This window comes from Lepus europaeus, chromosome 14 (genome assembly GCF_033115175.1).
Source record: "Lepus europaeus isolate LE1 chromosome 14, mLepTim1.pri, whole genome shotgun sequence".
NCBI lineage: Eukaryota > Metazoa > Chordata > Mammalia > Lagomorpha > Leporidae > Lepus > Lepus europaeus.
The window spans coordinates 73,794,041-73,815,907 of record NC_084840.1 but is presented as its reverse complement, the minus strand read 5'-3'; the positions used below and the strand labels follow the sequence as shown (position 1 = coordinate 73,815,907).

The 21,867-nt window shown below is 38.6% G+C and overlaps 1 protein-coding gene and 1 non-coding gene across 3 annotated transcripts in view; one reads left to right on the top strand and one right to left on the bottom strand.

Annotated features, from left to right (window-relative positions):
* TAF3 (TATA-box binding protein associated factor 3) overlaps positions 1 to 21,867 on the top strand; it is a 216,488-nt gene that overhangs the window by 30,377 nt on the left and 164,244 nt on the right. The window lies entirely within an intron of this gene.
* On the bottom strand, positions 21,155 to 21,225 carry LOC133774042 (small nucleolar RNA SNORD49). Its single transcript, XR_009868020.1, has one exon. It is a non-coding gene; the product is annotated as a small nucleolar RNA SNORD49 (small nucleolar RNA).

Genomic DNA, 21,867 nt, shown 5'->3' with positions numbered 1-21,867 from the left:
CTGCTAGATATCCTGTTGCAAATTAAATATGAAACAGGGATGGACTGAGTTCTGCATTTAAAGAATTTCTTAAAGTTCAACTTCAAATGAACTTGTTAGTGCATTTATTTTTATTAAGGCTGGCTTGATTGAGAAGGAAAGAATAAAGAGAGCTCTACATCTATGGTGTTAAGAAAAATACCTGGGAAAATTAAGTGAATGGCATAAATTTCTGCACATGCACAAATCTGTATGGTACACATAGTAAACTCTTCTTAAAAATATTGCACAATTGTCAACGTTGTTTTTAACCTACTGTGAAAGTATAGCTTATTAGTAAACCTAAGTTTATAGTTTAAATATTAAATGTTTCTACAAATGTTTCAGGGTTCTTTTTGAGACTTTCCTTTTTCAACTTTGTCTTCCTAAATTTTAATAGCAAAAGGAAATAAAAGATGATGATTTTATATCATTGCTTGAAGGACAAGAGGCTAAATTCTGAATTTGATGAAATTTAACAACCACAACAATACTTGTATATATACCCTTTAATTAGGTACCACACAGTGATCTTTATTTATTTATTTATCTTTTTAAGTCAGCGTTAGAGAGAGGGAGAGAGAAATCTTCCTTCTACTGGTCACCCCTCAAATGGGCTAGCCTATGGCAGGCCAAAGCCAGGAGCCCAGAGCTTCTTACACGTCCCCCACCTTGGAACAGGGGCCCAAGCACTTGGGCCATTTTCCTGTTTTCCTAGGCACATTAGCAAGGATCTGGATAGGAAGTGAAGCAGACAGGTCATGAACCAGTGCCCATACCGGATGCTAGCATCTCAGGCTCTGGCTTAACCTGATACACCACAGCGCTGGCCCCCATCACACATGATTTAAGCGTTGTACATATTAACTCAATCCTCATATCCCTATGAAGTAATAACTGTTCTTATCTTTCTTTTGTAGATTAGCAAAATGAGGTATAGGGATGTTAACTTTTTAAAACTAAACTCATTATTTAAATTATTTTTTAAAATTTTATTGTAGAGATACACAGACAAGCAGAGCCCCCATCTGTTAGTGTGCTCCCCAAATGTCCATGATGGCCAGGGCTGGGCCAGGCCAAAGCTGGGAGCTGGGAACTCAGTTCAGGTCTCCAACTTGGGTGGCAGGACCCTACTACTTGATCCATTACCTGCTGCCCCCGAGGGTATGCATTAGCTGGAAGTTGGCATGGAGAGGGGAGCTAAGACTCAAACCTAGGTACTCAGATAAGGACTGCTGGCTTCCCAAGCAGTGTCTTCACTTCTAGGCCTTCCGCTCGCTCCAGGGCTGACCACGTTACAGGTCACATGCTAGAAACTGGTTGATCCAGGGTTGGAATCTAGGCAGTCTGACTCTGAAGACTTTTTTTTAACTGAGCTATTTTTGTGCTTACATCCTATTACTGTACTTGATATTTCCATTTATGAGGCATTATTCATAAGTTCAAGACCCAGAAGGGAGATTTGGGGCTTCATCCTGTATATCTTTGGCTTCTGGGAAACTTGGGGTTATAGCATGTGAATAAGCATTGTATGTTGGGTCACTTTAACAAAATCATATATGCAATTGTGTTTTAAATGTAGCAGTTATAATTCATAGAATACAAGTTCATTTAGTATTGCTTAGTTCATAGCTTTTCATTATTATGATTTTTCCAATTAACATATACAGAAAGTATAGCAATAAATTGGAGGCTCATTCACGTTACCAAGGGAGGGATATTATGCATTAGAAATGGTTGGGATTCATCAAGTAGCCAATTACAGGGTTTGGTTTCCACCAGTAAGTCCTTTTTATCCAGGCCAGGGTAAATTGCTTAGCCAACAATAACAAAACTCAGTGTTATTTTCTGTTTCGTGTTGTACTTGTAGATTAGATCTTTATTATGTTTTAATTAAGAAGTAAACTTTACAGTTACTACTCTTTTCATTGATTTGCTCTCATGAATGACAATGTGCTGCATTAATTTTTTCTGGGATTGATAGGACATTTATATTGTCAGTTTGAGGAAGGTATATGCAGAAGCAAAATCTATACTACTTAAAGTTACAAACTAATAGTACTTAAAAATATCAAGCTTGTAATATATATTCTGTAAAAAAATTATTAGGGCTCATTTTTAAAGCTTACCCAAAAAATTCCAATATTTTTTCTCCATTAATTTAAATTCTGACTGAATATATGTTAAATGCTATGTAAACCTGAATTAAATATGTATAAAAAGAACAAAATCCACACTTGGTCTAAGAAAAACGTACACATACACACACACACACAAATATATTCTGTGCTCAGCTGGCAGTCTGATTGTGTAAGTAAAATTTTATTGCAACACAGCTATTCCTGTTTGTTTATATATCATCTATGGATGCTTTGGCACTGTATTGGTGGAAATGAGTAGATGTGACAGAGACTGTATATCCCACAAGCCTAAAATATTACTGTCTGAACTTTTAAGTGAAAATTTGCTGTTCTCTAGTCTAAACCAACATTCATGTCAAGACTGCATTCATTTATTAGTTGCAATGCTAGGTTGGCTATTATATAAGTTTGACAAGTAGTAATAAAATCATTCTGTGTGAATCATGTGGCTGTATTTATAATAAAGACTTCTTTTTATAAATTATGTATGACACATCCTTTTTATCAATAAAGCATGTAATAAACATACACATATATACATTCATCCCTGGAAAGCCAATTGTTAAACATTTATCAGCATAGCACTCATTCCACTTGAACTGTCATCTCGCAAATGGATCCAGGGACTGATTCTATTACTAAAATGACTCAACCCTTTGAATAAGGGAATTGGAAATTGAATAAGAAGCAAGAAACATCAGATACATGGGGATAATATATTCAAGGTTTACCAGGTAGTACTACATAAAAATTCTTGTCAGCCAGTGGGTATTGGGAAATATACATAGATTTTATATCTTAAGTTTGTTCTTGATTTCTAATAGTAACCTAAATTGCCTCCAAAAGCTAAATAGAAGGAAACTTGCCTCCAAATAATTCCTGTTTGCCCACTGTTATGCTACAAATAATGACCTACCCAAATTTAAGCTGTATATGATTTTGGGACTTTAAGAAATGCACACAGAAGTTACATATGAAATACTTCCATTACTACAGTCAGTGCATGAATGGTGGGAATTTGGAATGGGGGGAGATTTATGTAAGTTAAAGTTCTGAGGAAGTTTTGGAAGAGATATTCTTGATCTGAAATTGAATCTTAAAGAATTTAAATTTAAGTGAAAGAATTCCATTAGAAAATCATAAGAGTAGGGAGAAAAGCAAATGTGTTTTTACAGTAGGCTTCCTGGAATATGGTAAAAAATAAATATAAAAATCCGTAACTTAATTGGTAGCATATTATAGTATTGTGAAAGCCATTTAGGAGAATTTGAACTATGAACCTGTAAAACATTGCAGTTTTTTGAACATGAAAATGCACAGTAAGTGAGGTTTATAAAACGTTTTTTTTTTAAATAAATTTTTCTATTTGAAAGGCAGAGTTACAGAGAGAGAGAGAGAGAGAGAGAGGGAAAGAGAGAGAGAAAGATCTTCCATTTGCTGAGTCACTCCCCAAATGGCTGCAATGGCTGGGGCTGGGCAAGGCTGAAGTCAGGAGCCTGGAACTCCACCAGGGTCTCCTACATGGGTGCAAGAGTCCAGGGAATTGGGCCATCTTCTGCTACTTTCCCAGGCACATTAGTGGGGAGCTGGATCTGAAGTGGAGCAGCCGAGACTTGAACCGGTACACATATAGGATGTCAGTGTTGCAGATGACAGCTTAACCTGCTGTGCCACAACACTGGTCCCTTTGAAATACTTTTGACATACAGTGAAGGATGGAGAATTAAATAAATGTATGTAGCTCATTTTTGTTCTGTCTGGCACTCCACTGAGAAACAACAATAAAAGGGTTTTAGTTGTGGTTAAATTCTTAAGCCAGAAAGGATGGAGAGAATGAACTGGACTTCAAGGGTAGCAAATTTTGTGAAACTAAAAAGTCAAGGGTCAGTTGATAAAGAATTTGGCAGACACAATACAGCTGAATCTCAAATCAGCAATGAAGAGACCTAAGACTGAACCAGGGGCCCGGAATTGTGACTGCAGGCATTTCTGGGAGTAAGGGGCAGAACTGGCCGAAAAGCTATGTGAGGCAGGCAGATGCATGTATCTTCACCCTGGTTTGGTGCAGCTGCATGACTTCCCTCACGCGAGACTGGATATTTCAGTGGGTAAAATAGAAGGAGTGCGGGTGATGGAGAGTTGGGACACACAAACACAGCTTTAGGAACAGGTAATAACTTAAGAGAGTTGATGGAGTGTATATATACATATACTGCATGCTGAGAGGTCCAGTCCTCTCTAACCATTTTGGAATGCTGGTAGCCAGAATCCTGACAGCCAATCCCTCATTTCTCCAGATAAGAGGTTAGAGATTTCTCCAGGAAATCTGACCAGACCAAGACAAAATACCTAAAGATATCGACAGTAGCTATTTCCCAACTAAATGGTTGTATCAAATCCTTTTAAAGTGAAATCCCCACTTCTCAAACCTTAAACCTCACTGACATACTGAGAGGTCCCAGTTTTTTAGTTCCATTCTTAAAAAAGAGCCAGCGCCGTGGCTCAACAGGCTAATCCTCCGCCTAGCGGCACCGGTACACCGGGTTCTAATGCCAGTCCGGGTGCTGGATTCTGTCCCGGTTGCCCCTCTTCCAGGCCAGCTCTCTGCTGTGGTCCGGGAGTGCAGAGGAGGATGGCCCAGGTGCTTGGGCCCTGCACCCCATGGGAGACCAGGAGAAACACCTGGCTCCTGCCTTCAGATCAGCGCGGTGCGCCGGTTGCAGCACACTGGCCGCGGTGGCCGTTGGAGGGTGAACCAATGGCAAAGGAAGACCTTTCTGTCTCTCTCTCTCTCACTGTCCACTCTGCCTGTCAAAAAAAAAAAAAAAAAAGAAAGAAAAGAAAAAAAAAGAACAAATAACCAAGGGTTATCAGACAGAAGAAGAAAGCTGTAAAAAGAAATAGTAAAAGATAAAATAAAATAAAATAAAATAACCCAGATAAAACAGAATTATGCAAGGGAAAAAATTTGAAAAAATTCTTTGCTGATCTAAGAGAAAACAAAGAAAATATTGTAGCCCTGAAGCAAAAGTAGGATGCTGTTTTATTTTTATTTATTTATTTTTTTGACAGGCAGAGTTAGACAGTGAGAGAGAGAGACAGAGAGAAAGGTCTTCCTTCTGTTGGTTCACCCCCCAAATGGCCGCTATGGCCTGCACGCTGCACTGATCCGAAGCCAGGAGCCAGGTGCCTCCTCCTGGTCTCCCATGTGGGTGCAGGGCCCAAGCGCTTGGGCCATCCTCCACTGCCTTCCCGGGCCACAGCAGAGAGCTGGACCAAAAGAGGAGCAACCGGGACAGAATCCGGCGCCCCAACCGGGACTAGAACCCGGGGTGCCGGCGCCACAGGTGGAGGATCAGCCTAGTGAGCTGCGGCACCGGCCAGGATACTCTTTTAAAGAGGAAAGAAAGAGAAGGAGAAAAAAAGTAGCAGCAGCAGAAACAGCATTTCAAGATCAGAACTCTTGGAAATTAAAAATAATGGTTGCAGGGGTGGGCATTTGAGGCAGTGGTTAAAACACCCATTAGAACACCTACATCCTGTATGTCAGTCCTGACTTCACTTCCAGCTTCCTGCTAATGGGCACCCTGGGAGGCAGCAAGTGATGATGGTTCAAGAACTTGGAAGACCTGGTTCGCATTTCCAGCTCCTGGCTTATGCCTGGCTGAGCCTTATCTGTTGGTGGCATTTGGAGATTTAATCATTGGATACAAGATCTCACTCTGCTTCTGTCCCTCTGCCTCTGTCTCTGTGCCTTTCAAATAAAACTAATAAAAATTTTTTTTTAAACGTGGTAGTAGAAATTGTAAAATACACACACAATAGAGAACTAGAAGATAAGGTGAAGAAATATTGTGGAAAGCAGAAAAAAAGTAAGCAAATAATAAAGTTTTTTTTTTTTTTTTTTAATTAAAAGACTAGTCTAGGAGGTCCAAATCTGAATAACAAAACTTGAGAGAAGAGGCCTAGAGTTAGTGACTAACCCAATAGGAAAAGAGAGCAAAAGCTCCTCAAAAAAATGGTTGTTTTCAAGTCTAGGGCAGGAGATCTACAAAGTGAATAGCAGGAAAGCTACTGAAGACCCCTTGGGTTGTATCAGAAGGACTCAAAAGCCCACTTAAAGAGAATTCCCATTGCTGGAGTTCTGGTAAATGTTTAACAGGTGGTTCTCATGAAAAGAGAGGGAGAGCAAGAAAGTGAAGAAAAAACATGCATGAATATATGGATATGAGGTTACAAAAATATTATCAATTCTACTAGTGGAAAAATGTATATATACAGTGTGCAAGTAATAAGGTAAACAATATTTTTTTTTTTTGACAGGCAGAGTGGATAGTGAGAGAGAGAAAGGTCTTCCTTTTTGCTGTTGGTTCACCCATATTTGTTCATTAAAACAACAAATATGTATGTCAAAATTTCACTTGTTTGTTAATAGTATTAATGGACTTTTTTTCTGAGTTGAATGCTAGATTTTGAATACTGGGAGAGTAGTTCCTCAGTTTTTTGTACTGTGGAATAGCAACAAGCATAGCTCACTTTTAAATTTTTAAATTTAATCTACATTTTCAACATTTTGTGCATAACTTTTTTAACTTTAGATAATCAACAAAATAGCCACTTTTTTTTGACATTTGCGTTTCAAATACTCCCAGAATTGTCAATTTCAGGCTCTTGATCAGATGCTAATGAATGGTAAGGAAGAGAATTGCCATTGTACACTATGTTTTCATCATACAGTTACAATAGATGTGAATAACTATAAGAATAATGTCATTAGGAAGGGATGATTTTAAGTATTTATGACCTTTGTTTTTGATATAACTGAATTGTAAGCTTAGATGAGAAATCATACCTATTCTAGTACTCCATTGGATCTCATTTTTCACAGTAGGCACAACTCTGCAAAAGTTGTTAATACTCAGATATTTTTTGAATATGATTTTAAACAAAGTCAAAATACTCTCTACTAAAATGAAACTTTCCCTGAGGGTTTAAAAACTGGCAAGTTCTATAAAACAATAATGATTTCTTTTTTAGTTTCAGCTTAGTTTTTTGAGGAACAGCTTTTCATAAATAGTAAGACCGTAAAACCAAGAAAGTATCTTGAACTTTTAGATCACTAGAGGGAAGAGAGGTATATGTCATATTTAGAATACAAGAATTCTTCAAAAAGTTCATGGGAAATGGTAAAGGTAAGTTTATTTTGGTGCAAAAAAGAAGTTTGAAATCCATGCATAGTTTTTTTTGTAATGTACATTTTTCTGTTTTTTGAAGTTCACTCATAACAATATTATAGTTCCATCCCAAAAGAGTACTTTGAAGACTGTAAATTCCTTAGTTAACGTTATGAAATTTCTTTTAAGTTTAATGGAATCAAATTCACATTTTTTTAAAGCAGTAGTGCAAGGAGGGAGTTTTTTTCTAAGGTAATATAATTTGGGTGATCATGTTGGTGCTTAAAATGAGTGATTGTGAAGGACGAGGCAGGTAAAGATGAACTGAAATAAAATGCAGAGTCTCCAGCAGGCTGGGTATACTTCTTTCAGAACCTTTGTCTTTCCTATCATAGGAACAAGCTTAGCCTGTGAGCAAGTTAGAACTGTTTCTTCATCCTTCTCCCCCCAGATGCTATGTCTAGGGGAAAGTTCTCTGGGATAGGAGGAGTAGCTGGCAGGCTGCCCAAAGAATAGCAATGGGTACTCCCAGAGAGTAAGAGTTGGTGCCGCAAAGTCTTTGCAACTTTTAAGTGGACACTGGATAGTGTATTATTTGGTGGAGTGTCATAAGACTCTACCCAGCTTTGCTCTAAAGTTTTTAAACGTATTTTGATTTTATGTTGCTGAAACTCTTCATCCTATTTGTGAGTTATTTCATGAAAGGGTAATTGTATTTTGATTTGAGGGAAATAATGACTTTTCTCTTTCACACGGGTATAAATATCTAAGAAAAGCTCTTAACGTTCTCTTGGCTTTTTTTTTTTTTTTTATGCGATTATTTACCTCAGTATCTTAAACGATGTTTTTGTTAAGATTAAGAAAGAAAAAGGTAGGAGAGAATTAGAGAAGTTATGAAACTACTATTAACTTTCTAAATACATTAGGGGAAAAGTAATTTTTTGCTATTTTCACCCCCAGGGTTCTTTTCTCCATTTCTTAATTTTTTTTTCCTGCCAACCTTAGAAATTTCTCAGAAACTTTATCTGTCAATTGAATTATTTAGAGGAGGTAGGAGTAGAAAGAGAGGAAATTTAAAGATTTGCAGGGTTGACAGACTACAAATAAGTTTGCATGGCTTCAGCAGCATATTAACTTTAGAGCTCATAAAATCATATTACCATATCTCCTGTCTTGCTTTTCCCAAAGGATTTTGGTAGTAAAATAGTAAGATCCTCAGCTTTATTTTAAAACAACTGGTTTATAAATTATCAAAGAAATGAATGACATTACAAAGAGATTCCCAGTAATTTTGTATTGTTTGGATTTAGATTCTGGTTCTGTGTGGCATTTGATGCTTTATCTCCTAGATAACAATCATTTATGATGGCTAGGCTACAATTAACATTGGAAGGACTTGTTTGTTCTTGGGTATACCGAATTAATATTCCATAGTTCTGGTCCTTATTGATTATTTGGGAAGACTCTAGGATTTCTTATTCCACTCATCATGACAAATGCAGATGCATAGGGATTCTAAAATTATTTTCTTTCTTTCTTTTTTAAGTTAGATGACCTGAGACTTGATGTTTACAACAGTAGAGCCTTTTGCTTTGCTCTGTGTGTGTGTGTGTGTGTGTGTGTTTGCAGGGGCAGGTGTCTGTGTCTGTAAGTGTGTATATGTGTGTATACTATTTTACTGCTTGTTTATTTACCTTCTTCAGGTCTTTATTCATATGTCATCTTCTAATCAAGACCTTTCTGGAATGCCATATTGAAAATCTTTACAAACACATCCTGTCTTGAAATCTTGCTTTATGAATTCTGGGTGGGGCCAGCGCCCTGGCTCACTTGGTTAATCCTCTGCTTGTGGCACCGGCATTCCATATGGGCACCAGATTCTAGTCCCAGTTGCTCCTTTTCCAGTCCAACTCTCAGCTGTGTCCCGGGAAGGCAATGGAGGATGGCCCAAGTGCTTGGGCCCCTGCACCTGCAAGGGAGACCAGGAGGAAGCACCTGGCTCCTGGCTTCGGATCGGCATAGTTCCGGCCGAAGCGGCCATTTGAGGGGTGAACCAACGGAAGGAAGACCTTTCTCTCTGTTTCTCTCCCACTAACTCTGTCAAATGAAAAAAAAAAAAAAAAAGAATTCTGGGTTTCAGGAGATGACAGTGAGTTTTGAAATCATCTGACATGGACTTAGTCTTCATCCTATTCCAGATTGGACAGGGAAAACAATATTCTTGATTTCTGAAGTCATCTGAGATAGGGTTGCCCACCGTTTGCTGACTACGTCTCACTTGCTTCACCCCTATTCCCACATCTTGGCCCCGATAGATGATCTTTCAGCTGTTTTCCAGTTGAGAGTGAGGCGAGGAAACCAGAAGGCAACAATTTGCCAATTATGTTATATTCCATTTTTTAACATAGGCACTGCGCTGTCTTACTCATTTAGTCTGTGTTCTTCCTCTATTACAATGTAATCCATGAGAAGATGTTTTTGTTTTTTATTCAGTGTTTTTTTATTCCTAGTACTTACAGTAGTACACAGTGCCTAGTAGAACTCATAAAATGTTTATTGAACAAATCACTATTTTATGAAATGATTTGCTGGTTTATGGTGATTATTATGTATGCTTTGAAAAGTTCATGGAAAATTAACTTTGGCATGTGTCTCCCAATCCATCTCACGCTAAATATGGCTGCTGATAGCAGTTATATAAATTGAAATTTATACTTTGAAATTTTATTTCAAGAAGTGGATTCTTAAGTCTTACGTTTTATTTTTTGAAAATTTTGTTTTTAAAAATGATTTTTCTAATAGGTATGTATGTTCTATGACAAGATGAAGTAGTGCTTTTTTTGAAAAATGAATTACCTTTAAAATATATTAGTTTATATAATGAATAGATAATAGGTAATAACTAATAGATAACAGGTACACAGTGGGCCACTCACAGACTATGCTGAGAATCCCTGGGATGACAGTGAATTCACTGAAGTGCCACAAAATTTTAAATTTTCAAGAGAAAACTCAGGTATTTAATGTCTGTTCGATACTAAAACTGCTACCCCAGGTTTAGACAAAGTGGCTTTCTGATGACAGACATGTAATCTAATTACTAAGTAATTGAGTTATTCAAGAACGGAAAAGATTTTAGTCTGGCGCCGTGGCTTAACAGGCTAATCCTCCGCCTTGTGGCGCCGGCACACCGGGTTCTAGTCCCGGTCGGGGCGCCGGATTCTGTCCCGGTTGCCCCTCTTCCAGGCCAGCTCTCTGCTGTGGCCAGGGAGTGCAGTGGAGGATGGCCCAAGTGCTTGGGCCCTGCACCCCATGGGAGACCAGGAGAAGCACCTGGCTCCTGCCATCGGAACAGCGCGGTGCGCCGGCCGCAGCGCACCTACCGCGGGGGCCATTGGAGGGTGAACCAACGGCAAAAGGAAGACCTTTCTCTCTGTCTCCCTCTACTGTCCACTCTGCCTGTCAAAAATAAAAAAAATTAAAAAAAAAACGGAAAAGAAACTCCTTAAAATATTTATGTTATTTTATTTAAATCACTACCAAGTTTTTAGAGACATAAAACTAAGTTTTAGATATAAATACTAAATTTTTGCAGATACTATTTAATCAGCAGAACTGTTAAATATTACTCGCAACTTTGATGAACTATAAAAAAGTTGCTGAGATACTGATAGTACTGTGAACTGAGAAAGTTTCAGTGGCTGTGGACTAGTCTGATAAGAAATAATGACACTATCAACATGAGCAAATGATTTTTGAGGAGGGAAAACTAGATAAACTCAAGGGATTTAAATAATGGTCTAGATTTAAGCTGAGGTCCCTATCAACTCTAAGCTTCTGTAATTCTGTGAACATTAAATGTAAGTGAATTATTAACTTTTAGTGTAAATATTTTATTGTTCAGTAAAAATATTTAATAAACTTTTCTCAAAAGGTTCTACTTTAGAACTGTTTTAGAATCATTTATAGCTAGCACATGTATGTAAGTCATATAGATCTTTAGGTTGCTGTTACACTCAGCCAGATTTGTATTTTTGTCTTTTAGAAAAATTTTGTTCTGTTTGAGCACTCAAATTTTCATATCCCACATAAGTCTATACTGATACGTTTAAATTTAAAACTTTTGCCTATCTATTTTGAAAACCATCTTAGAGCTTCAGAACTAAGAAATTGAAATTACCTGTTAGGTTAATTTGCCCTGTTCCAATCGCAGCATCTCCCTTTTTCCAAAGTAACCCATATACTTTTGATTTACACATTGGAAGTACTTTTTTGAGACACTACACCTCATGTACTCTTTATCAGGTGGTATAGAAAACTATACACATGCACAATTTCTTTTATATACTCAGTTTTCAAGTTAACAGAATAATTCATTATCATCCACAAAGTTACCAGTAACACTGGTTTAAACATACGTAAGTTTTAATCTATTGCAGTTCTATTCTTAGTAGAGCCCAATTGCCCTCTCTCAATTGATAAGAACATTTTCATATTTATTCCTATTCCTTTTGACTGAATCCTAATGATTGGTGAGACAAGGGTGCTTTAAAAAGTTTATGGAAAATGAAATACTAAGTACAAAAAATGTTTGTAATACATGAATGATATTTTTCATAATATGTATTTTTCCATAAACTTTTTTGAAGTACCCCTGTATAGGTTGCTTGCTGTCTGGTATGTCAAGATGTTACAGACTCATTTATTTTCTGGCTGAGATCTAGAACCAGCCATTTCTCAAAGAAACACTGATTTTTTGGTTTGTTTTTAACAGATATGAAATTCTGTATTGATTTTCTTTCTCTGGATGCCTTCAAGACATTTTGTTTATATTCGATGTTCAGCAATTTGCGTATTTTTTGTTTGTTTATCATGCTTAGGGATTGCTGAGTTTCTTTAATGTGTATATTTATGTTTTTGCCAACTTGGAAATTTTTCAGTTATTTATTTCTTTAGCTATTTTTTCTTGCCCCTCCTGTCATCTCCTTCTGAGATGCCAGCTAGATATACATTAGACTTTTGGTATTGGTCCACATAGGTCACTGATGCTCTGCTTATTTTTTTTTTCAGGTCTTCATTCTTTTTGTTCTTCATATTTATCATTTATATTAATCTGTCTTAACATTTAGTAAATATTCAGCTGCATGTACAATTCATTTTAAACTTCAGATATAGCACTTTTTCAGTTCTAATTATCTGGTTTATTGGTGTAGTTCTATTTCTCTCTGAGTTTGCAAATGAACTTATTTTCCTTTATGTTCTTGAACATAGTAATAATAGCTTCCTATGATCATCTTAGTATTGGTCTCAGTTGGTCATCTTTTCTCTTCAGGGTGTATTGGACTTTTAAGAACTATATTTATTTATTTGAAAGGCAGAGTGACAGAGAGAGGAGTGACAGAGAGAGATGTCTTCCATCTACTGGTTCATTCCTCAAATGCCCTTCTGGTATGGGACACCGGCATTGTAACTGGCAGCTGGAACTGAGCCAGGCTGAAGCCAGGAGCCAGGAACTGCATCTGGGTCTCCCATGGGGATGAGGGAACCTAAGTACTTGGGCCATCATCTGCTGTTGCTTTCCAGATGCACTAGCAAGAAACTGGATTGGAAGTGGAGTAGCTGGGACTCCAAGGGGCTCACTTAGATGGACTGCAGGCATCCAAGCTGGTTTAACCTGCTGTGCCACAACACCTGTCCCTCTGCTATTTTTTCAGATTTATTGAGTTACATTTTCGACATTGTAAATAAGAATTTGTAGAGACTATGGATTCTTTTATATTTTGGCAATGAGTTCTGTTATTTTGTTTCAACAGGAAGTTAATTTGACTTAATGCAATCTCCAGACTGTGTTTTATTAACATGTTAGGCAGCAGCTTAAATGCTTAGATTTAGATTTTGGAGTATGTGTTTATCAGTGCATGTGTGTTGTTTTCTAGGATATTGTCTTTATTTTTTTTCATAATAATTGAGGTATAATTGAAGTACAGGTAGCTCTATGTTTGAAGTATAAAATTTGTTAGGTTTGTGGCAGACTGGGGGTCAGAGGCCTACAGTGGTGGGGAGTAGGGGCACCAGGATCCAGGAACACAATCTGGGTCTCCCATATGGGTGGCAGGAGTGCAATTACTTGAGCCATCAATACCATCTCACTGGGTGCGCATGAGTAGGAAGCTGGAACAAGGAGCCAGGTATTGAACCGAGGCCTTCTGATGTGGGACACAGGCATTGTTACTGGCAGCTTAACTTCTAGATGAAAACACCTACCTCATAAGTATTTTGTAATTTCGGTGCTGTTTTACATTGCATAATTTTTTTTTTAATAATAGACCTTGCTTTTTAGAGTACTTATAGGCTTACAGCCAAGTTGAGTAGAAAATACAGAGGTTTCCCTTATACTCTCTGGGCCCCTTTTCCCCTTGCTAGCTATCCCCCCACCCCTGACACACACACACACCCCTCTTCTGTCATTGTCAGCATCCTAAGTAGCTCAGTGCTATTGGTTCGGTCTGTTGGCTAGATCTTTTCTTTTCCTTACATGTAAGTCATTTGTTCTTTTTCCTCTTTAGATGTTTAAAGAATTTTTCTGAAAAATCTGATTTTATCAGAATATTTTGGTGTCAGTGGTTCTATACTGGTATTCTCAGATATATCTTGTCCTCTTTCAATGTATAGGTTGATACTTCGGAAAGTACGTGGTAAGTGGGATGGAAAGATACTGGGGCAGTCATTTAGCCTAGCAATTAAGATGCCATTTGGGACATCCACATCAGTGTGCCTTGGTTCGGTTCCCAGCTCAGGTTCCTGATTCCGGTTTCCTTCCAATTCAGACTTTGGGATTCGCTGCGATGGCTCAATTAGTTGAGTTCCTGCCACCCACACGGGGGACCTGCATTGAGCTTCTGGCTCTTGGCTTTGGCCTCCCAGCTGTTGCAGGCATCTGGGGAATGAAGCAGTGAATGGCAACTTTCTCCTTCTTGCCCTCAGAAAAACAAAACAAAAAAACAACAAACAGAAATACCCCACAACTTTATTTTGGTTCAAAAAGCTTTCAAAATATATTTGTTTACAGATTTTCTTTATTTTAAAGACAGAGTTACAGAGAGAGGTAGAGACAGAGAGAGAGGTCTTCCATCAGTTGGTTCACTCCCCAGATGGCTGCAATGGCCGGAGCTGCGCTGATCTGAAGCCAGGAGCTTCTTCTGGGTCTCCCACGTCGGTGCAGGGGCCCAAGTGTTGGGCCATCTTCTAATGCTATCCCAGGCCATAGCAGAGAGCTGGATAGGAAGAGGAGCAGCCGGGACTTGAACCAGCGCCTATATGGGATGCTGGCACTTCAGGCCAGAGCTTTAACCTGCTGCACCACAGCGCCGGCCCCCAAAATCTTTTGATAATATGCAATTTCCACAAAGTTTAAAAGATCTCTCATGTGTGGATTTCAGAATTTTTTGCAACAAAACAAGCTTATCATTTAATTCCATTTTCTATGAATTTAAAAGAATACTTCAAAAAAAATTTATTTGAAAGGCAGAGAGACAGACATCTTCCACCCACGGGTTCACTCTCCACATGTTCCCAATGACCAGGCCTGAGCAAGGCTGGATCTAGGATCCTGGAAATCAATCTGTAGCCCCTCCGCCCCAACTCATCCCCCCCATCCCCAGGGGTGGCAGGAACCTAGGCACTGCTGCTGCCTCCTGAGGTGCGCGTTGTCCGGAAGCTGGAATCAAAGCAGAGCCAGGCACTGATTTGGGCTGCAGGCCTTCTCCTAGGTGACATCTTAACCACTGCCCCGAACACTGCCCCTCTGCATGAACGTGGCGAGGTACCCCCAGAGACTAAAATCTTCAGGAAAATTTCCCACAAGTACGGCCATACTATTCCGTGCGCTTGCTTTTGATTATCTTTTTCAGGACTTGTTAACATATGGTGGGGTTTCTTTTCATCAGTGTTCTCCGTTTCCAAATTCCTTTTTGATTTTCAGAAATTTTCTTCCTCATACTTTCTTTTTCTCTTCAGGCACGTTATTTTTATTCACTCTTATGTTCTAGTTTTAGTCTTTGTTTCTAACATTAACTTCTGTCACCTCATTTCTGAGTTACTCTACTTTGTTATTTTTTCATAAACCTTATGTAATTTTTTTGATGTTCCTTAGCTTGCTCTGATTTCCCTGTTGAGGTGTTTCTGCATTGTCACGTGTCTTTCAGTTTTGCTTTTGTTTTCAGTGGGATGTTAATCTGCTGCTTCTCTTTCTTCTTCCTGTAACTGTGCACGGGTCTTGCCTGTGATACTTTTTCCTGATACTTCTTTTTGTTGAGGGTAGTTTTTGTAAACTTTTTGAGAAGCAGCTCAGTTCAGATGGCTAGTCTAACTTTCCAGAGCTCCCTCTTCTGGTGTTTTCATATATTGTTAACAAAGTATGGCAGCTGAATGTCTGCAGTTTTCCACCCGTGTATTCCTGCCCTACTTTCTCCTTTTTGCCTTCAGCTTTGAGAGTTCGGAGCCTGGGCTTTACCGGTTGCTTCAGATCTGTCCCAGCAATTGGGACTCATTTGGTGTTGGAATGGCCAGAACCTCTCCCACTTCTGTCACTGTTCTCAGAGTAGCCCCCCGAGGTTGGCTGTCCATGTCTGCCCCTTATTATGGGGGCTCTTCTGTCCTGAGGGTCAGTCACGTGCTCTGCGGCTCTCCCCTGCTGTTTCCAGAACAGATGCTGGTAATAGACGAGGCATGTGTCTTTGGTCATTTGTCTGCATCTGCTTATATTTGGATGAAGTGGGTATACCTTATAACTTGTTTTGCTGTACTGTTATCAACATTTTTTTTTTTTTAAATTTTTGCTATCTCATTGTTCTGCTGTTTCTGTGTGGAGATTTAGGAAGACCCCAAAAATTATACTACTGTTATTTCCCCAGAATCTCCAAGAATAAGTTTTTTAAAATGAGTTAAGTGAAACGGTAGAGATAATACATCTAGCAATTTGTTCTATAACTCAGCTGTGAGGGAGAATGGTGAGACTGGTTAGTAACTGGGCAGTGAGAGTTGGAGCCTGTTTCAATGCTCATGGAAGGACCTGGGTGGGGAGTCTGCAGTAATGGGACATAGAACATACATGCCAGCATGTTAAGTTGAGTTCATTGCAGCATAATTTATATACAGCACAGTTTGCTCTCTGTAGATGTACAGTTCTGAGTTGTGTGCACAGTTATGCAACCGCCGCCAGAGTCAGGATACAGAGCATTCCGGTCATCCCAGGAAGTGCTCATGCCCCTTTCTAATCAGTCTCCCCTCCCCCACCCCAGGCAGCCCTAATCTGTGCTGTCAAGTGAGTGCAGTAATTCAGTAATTAACCTTTAAGTCTGACTTCTTCCACCTGGTACACTGCTTTTCAGATGCATAGTGTATGTATCACTAGTCATTTTTGTTACTGAGTTGTATTCCATATTTCAGAGACACCACAATTTAAGTTTTTTAAGAATTAGGAGCACTGTTAAGAACATTCATGTATAGTTTTTATGCAGATTTGTGCTTTCATTTGTTTTGGATAAATGCCCATGAGTAAAGTATTGGGATCATGTGTCTTGTTTTATTACTGAGCTGTGAAATTCTTTATATATTCTAGTCATTAGTTTTTTTTGTTTGTTTGTTTTTGTTTTTTATTTGACTGAGTTGTAGACAGTGAGAGAGAGACAGAGAAAAAGGTCTTCCTTTCATTGATTCACTCCCCAAATGACTGCTATGGCCGGCACACTGTGCCGATCCGAGGCCAGGAGCCAGGTGTTTCTCCTGGTCTCCCATGCGGGTGCAGGGCTCAAGCACTTGGGCCATCCTCCACTGCCCTCCCGGGCCACAGCAGAGAGTTGGTCTAGTCATTAGTTTTTTATTATATATGTGTTTGCAAATATTTTCTATCAGCCTGTGGTTTGTCTTTTTAATTTTAGTGATGATGTCTTTCAAGGAACGTACATTTTTTCCAATTTAACATTTTTTTTTCTTTATGATTTGTACTTTTGTATTCTGAGAAATCTTTGCCTAATCCAGGTTTTTCAAAGATTTTCTCCTATATTCTCTCCTAGAAGTTTTATAATTTGGGTTTTTGCATTTAGATCTGTGGATCCATTTCGAGTTAATTTTTGTGTGTGGTAGAAGAAAAAGTTGAGACTTTTTTTTTTTTTTTTTGCATATGGATATCAAGTGATTCCTGTACTATTTGTTGAAAAGCCATCCACTCCTTATTGAATTCGCCTGGCTGCTTTGTTGACAGTCAACTGACCATATAAATGTGGAGAGACCCTCTTTGATAAGACATTTCTGCACTGTTGTTGGAGCATTTCAGTAGAAAGGCAGGTGGAACCCTTGATTTGGTGATGTGTGGGAGATGGCTGACTGCGGTGTGATTCTGATTGATGCCCTGGGTGAAGTTGAAGGTCTGAAATACTGAGTTAGAAAACAGGACGGCCAGCAGGCTGGAAATGGCGGTGTGCTTGCTGGGCTGGGTGGCTGCCTTGGTTGAGGCCGGTGATAGGAACCAGCCCGTGTGTGTTACTTCAGTTCAGCAGTGTCTGCACTTTGGATGCAGGCCATGTGGAAAGTTTCATTTTTTTAGAGAGCTTTGCACAGGCAGGATTGAAAGGGAAATGGAAAGGTGAGTTGGTAAAAGTGTTCGTCTTGAATGGGCAACACTTTCCCTTAGTTTGAACATCAAAACAGTGGCAAAGGATGTTCACTGAGCAGCGCTCTCCCTTTCTCCACTCCCTCTGCTCCGTGTGGGCAGTGTCTTTTCTGTTTCTCCGCATCTTGTCACTCTGGATTCCTGCGGATGCTATCATGTATCCCGCCCTCTCATTTTTTACACCAGTTATAGCATACCGTGTACAGCATGTTGCCCTCGACTTCTGAATTTTATAATAGCTTAGCCTGTCCATCTATCCCTGTTAGTAGTTAAGAACATCCAAGAGTTATCTTGATGATGGACATATGAAAATATTCACAAGTTTTGTTTGGATCTTCAAAATAATTTTGAAAGTACGCTCCTGTACTTTGTAAGTTCCTTCAGCGTGCACGTTACTTCTGTGATTGGGAAACTTGAAAAGTGGAGCTGTGTTCTGTAAACCTCTGTGTCGTCTCTGTTCTGAGCCCTGGAGATGTCACGGTAAAGAAAGCGGGTGAGGTTCTGCTCTCCTGGCATTTTGTTGTACGGTCACCAGATGAGAACCCAGAAAACAGTATGACGTGTTAGGTCAGAGGACGGCCGGAGGGGCCCTGTGCGCGGAACTTCAGGGCCAGCCTGAGCTGCCCTCTCGGAGAGCACAAAGTCAAGGATCCACAGAACAGTGGGCCGCGCAAAAGCGCAAAAGTGCCAAGCTCTGAAGTAAGGTTAAACTTGATGCTTTCAAGAAACAACCCTAAGGCCAGTGTGTCTAGAATCTACCGAGAGAGAGTGCTATAAGATGAAGCCGGGGTCAGTTCTTATCAGCTAATCAGGGAGAGGAATGGGGGTTGTATTTTAAGTGCAGGGAGGAGCCATTGAAGAGTTCTAAGTTATGAGAAAGGAAGCAGAGCTATAGAAAAAGCTAGAGTTGCCGAATCAGTAGAAAGAGAACCCAGAGAGCCCAGTTAGAAGTGAATTTTTAGAAAACCCTGCAGTGTTAAATGCATCAGGCTGAAGACCGAAAAAATATTAATTTGTTTTTACGGCATCCTTTAAAATATAATCTACCTGAAATGTAAACCTAAACTTAAAAGATAAATTAAATTTTAGATCAATATACCATTTAAATTACAAACTAAGGAAAGTAGTTTTCACAGATGTGATTTCAGGTGAGCATTTAAAAAGCTATTTTGTATTTTAGAGGAAGGAATTAGTACTTAGCCACTCATTTGTTCTAGAATTATAATGCTAATGCTGATGGTGTGGCTTCAGGACGTCCACTCTTTAAACTGGAGCTCAAAGGCAAGTAGTTCCTAACTTTCTAATTTAAAAATCACCCTCTGGCTCTGAATTAAACTAATTGTGCTTTTCCATTATAATATCCACAGTACCTGGGAATATATATGGAATTTGAAGAAGGTTCACACTCTTTCCATGTGGCATTTAAATATGGAAGAGACAGGATGGTTACTAGAAGCTTAAGGGTGAAGAGTATAGTCTTGCACAGCTTTTAAATAGGAAGTAAGGTTGGTGTATTTGTTAGTCAAAGTGAAGTTAGAGTTTTAGTATATTGTTTAATGAGTGAAAAGTTCTGTATGAAATAAGAATAATTCAAAACCACCATCCAGCAGAAGATCAGCAAATTATATTTACGTAATAGCAACATCATAAACAACAATAGTACAATTATAGTGACTAGTTAGGAGAGGAGACCATGTAAACCATGAGCTCTGTGGGCAAACAGTCCTGGACTAACCTTCTAGAACCCATGTTTTTTAAGGTTATTTTTAAAGATTTATTTATTTAGTTATTATTTATTTGAAAGGCAGAGAGAGAGAGAACTTCCATATGCAGGTTTATTCCCCAAATGGCTGCAACAGCTTGGGGATTGGGCCAGGCTGAAGCCAGAAACCAGGAACTCCATCCAGGTCACTCATGTGGGTGGCAAGAACTTAAGTACTTGAGCCATCATTAACCTCCTCTCTGGCACATTAACAAGGAACTGGGCTGAAAGTGGAGCAACTAACCAGCATTCAGATATGGGATATGGATGTTCCAAGTGGCAGCTTAAGCTGCTGTGCCACAACACCCATCCCAGCCATATTTTTTTGAGTGAATGACTTTAATATTCCAAGCATCATTTCCTCTTTTGTATGGGGATAACTTCCTAAAGTTAATGGGAAAATGAAGTTAAAAGACAAGTTTATTTTGGTGTAAAAAGATTGGAAGTCCATGCATAGTTTTCTCATAAAACCTATTTTCCATGAACTTTTAAAGACCTCTTATATAATGTAGATCGTAAATAATACCCACTTAACAAGTGAAAAGGGAATGATAATCTATGTAGTTCTCAGTGCTATGTCTTTTATCACCTAGAAGGTACTGAATAAACAGTAGCACCAATGATTTATTTATTATAGTAATTACTATAAATACAATATAATCATTATCTTTTATTCATAATACTGGAAGGCAAGTATTACTACCCATATTTTTCAGAAGAAAAACGTAAAATTTAAACTGCAGATTTACAGTGAAAACCCACACGTCATAGAATAATTCCGTATTTCATTTCACGCTATATTCTCATGTCCTCCTACTTGATAAAAACTTTAGATTTTAATATATTTAGTGAGTGAAATGTTCTGTCTTAAATAATAATAGAAAACCACTGTTCAACAGAAGATAAGCAAATGATATTTATGTAATAACATCAACACCGTAGTACAATTGTAGTGATCATAGGGTGGAAACAGTGTAACATTGTGGTTAAAACCATAAGCTTTGTAGGTACACAATTTGAGTTTATACAAACTTTATGACAGATATTAATCTTAGAAAAAATTTAAAATGCAGATAAGATAAAAGAACATCACTTGTAATCCCATAATGGGGTGTATCCTTCCTGATTCCCCCCCAGGGTGTGTCTATATACAATTTATATAATATATGTAAATGAGATACATATAATATGAACTATATATTGAAGATGTTTCTTTTTTTCAAAATTGGATCATACCATATACCTGTCTTCTATTCTGATTTGGAACCCTTCCCCTCATCTTTTATTATTATTATTATTATGAATGTCTTTCCATGTCAACTTATCCCACTAAGTATTGCATTATCTAGATGTGTCCTATTGCATTTACCTGGTTCTCTATTGTGACACCCCCCACACACACATGAACATGGTCAGTTACCGCTTCTGAGGGCACAGCCCATTACTGGTGTCATCAGACCATGGTCTCATTTTTTACAAGCTTAAATTTAGGCATTTCAAGTGAGGATCCTGCTTTTGAAAAATTTAGATAATTAGGAAAAGTGTAGGGTGGTCCAGAACGCTATACAAACAGTAATGTAGGTTTCAGCATCACAAATGCCTGCTCTAAGGACTTGGCTTTCCCCCTGCATGTCTAGTCGAGGCATCACTCCTTAGGAAAAGGAAGCAGCAAAACTGGTCCCATGACATCATGATCAGTTCGATGCTCTCACCTTCATAACCCGTCACTCTTTCTTCTTTGAGTCTTGAATTCTCAGAGTAATTGTACAATGGAACTACTGTATATCAGAAACCAGTTCTAGCTTTTTTCAGGGAGTCTGGGTGTATCCTTTGAGAAGAAACCCCAGCCTCAGCTGCACTCTCCATTTTTACTGCCGGTGGTAACTCTGCTGTTTGCCTAATTATTTTTTGCATCTGTATATGAGATTTGCTTCCTAATAGAAGACATTTTTCTGTTGGTTCATTGTAAAACTAATTTTTAATGTAAATGTGGTTTTTCTTTTGATTTCTGTTATAAAATTGGAACTGTAACTAGTGATGAGACGTGAGGGTCTTTTACAGAAGAAGAGCGTGATTAACTTGGTACCCCCAAAACCAGCTCTT